The sequence below is a fragment of the Etheostoma spectabile genome, unplaced genomic scaffold, assembly GCF_008692095.1.
Source record: "Etheostoma spectabile isolate EspeVRDwgs_2016 unplaced genomic scaffold, UIUC_Espe_1.0 scaffold310, whole genome shotgun sequence".
NCBI classification, from domain to species: domain Eukaryota; kingdom Metazoa; phylum Chordata; class Actinopteri; order Perciformes; family Percidae; genus Etheostoma; species Etheostoma spectabile.
Window position 1 is genome coordinate 92303 of NW_022605582.1, and position 1400 is coordinate 93702.

Genomic DNA, 1400 nt, shown 5'->3' on the forward strand with positions numbered 1-1400 from the left:
TCTCTCTCTCTCTCTCTCTCTCTCTCTCTCTCTCTCTCTCTCTTTCTTTCTCTCTCTCAGTTTCTCAATCCAACGTCTGGCACTGAATAGAAAAGGTCTATAAACACAGACGGGCCTACTCATCTCACAGAGCGTTTGTTTCCTTGGACGCTGTCTGTCCAAAATGGCCAAGGTAACGGTTTAGCTTCTCATTGCCCTTTTCCCGTGTCCAGGCAAGTAAGAGCCGGAGAGAGGTTTACTAGCGTAGGGGGGGTGATTCATCAAGATCCCTTACAGTACTTTGCTCAGTTGAGAGAGAAGCATGATTGGAGAACAGCAGCGATGATCCAGGAAGGGGGGATGGTGCCATCTAGTGGCCACAACCACAATCATTCTCTTTCTTCAGAAGTAGAATCCCTCATGCACAGTGGTACACCATTTGTTGGACATCTTTGTCCATTGTGTCCTATGAATGCTGTCTACCTGTGAGAATACAATAAATCCACTGCAGTGTGCACAAACTCCTGCTTCAAGAGTAGGGATGCACCAAATCCAGGATTCCCATTCGGACAAATATTTGGGCTTTTTGACGGCGTTCGGTTTCTGCCGAACCGTAGAGTTTCTTTCCCAACCGAACCTTTAGCTTCAGAAACACCCAGGTTATAATCACCCGGCTTAATGTTCTCCTGTCTCTCCAACATCTGCCCACTGCTGGCCTGGAAAGACATGACAACACAAAAATGTGACTTCCCACATCACTCCTCTCTTCAGAGTAATAAACAGCATGAGTGCTTTATTTCAGTCAGTAGTCTAAACAACAGACAGTGTCAGTACCTTACAGTAGAAGTAAAGGGCAGCGTTCAATAACAGCGGAGTCGGCAGCAGAACGACCACTCGGATGATAAAAGGTGTCAGATCTGATAAAACACATGGACGGTCATCACATCACAAAACAGAGACTGACGTGAGCCAAAAATCTTGAAGAGTGACGTGAGTCGTCAAAATGTAATTGCAGAAACAACATGCATTGACCCTATTGTCTGTTGATCATTTTTAATGTTTGATTAAATGTTTGATTTGATCGACAGAGCTTTGAGACGTGGTTGGGACTAGAAAAGCACGATATAAATGTAGTTAATTAACCATCTGTGAAAGTGAGTTTAGGGGTTAGGGTTAGGAATTTACACAGAGAAAGACAGAGAAAGACAGACTCAAAGGGTAACATTTTAAAGAAAAAGTGTGAATGTGTAGTGTCGGAAATAGACACGAAAGGCAGCCCTAACATGGACTAATTTGTGTGAAGGTAGTCTCAAGTGGGTTGGGGTTAGGGTTAGGGGGTTAGGGTTAGGGGTTAGGGATTTACACAGAGAAAGACAGACTCAAAGGGTAGCACTTTAAAGAAAAAGTGTGAATGTGTAGTG

General features: G+C 44.0%; 1 protein-coding gene across 1 annotated transcript in view; it reads left to right on the forward strand.

Annotated features, from left to right (window-relative positions):
- Nucleotides 1–1400, forward strand: part of LOC116686064 (tetratricopeptide repeat protein 28-like) — a gene marked incomplete at its 5' end in the record, with an annotated part of 133170 nt that overhangs the window by 85073 nt on the left and 46697 nt on the right.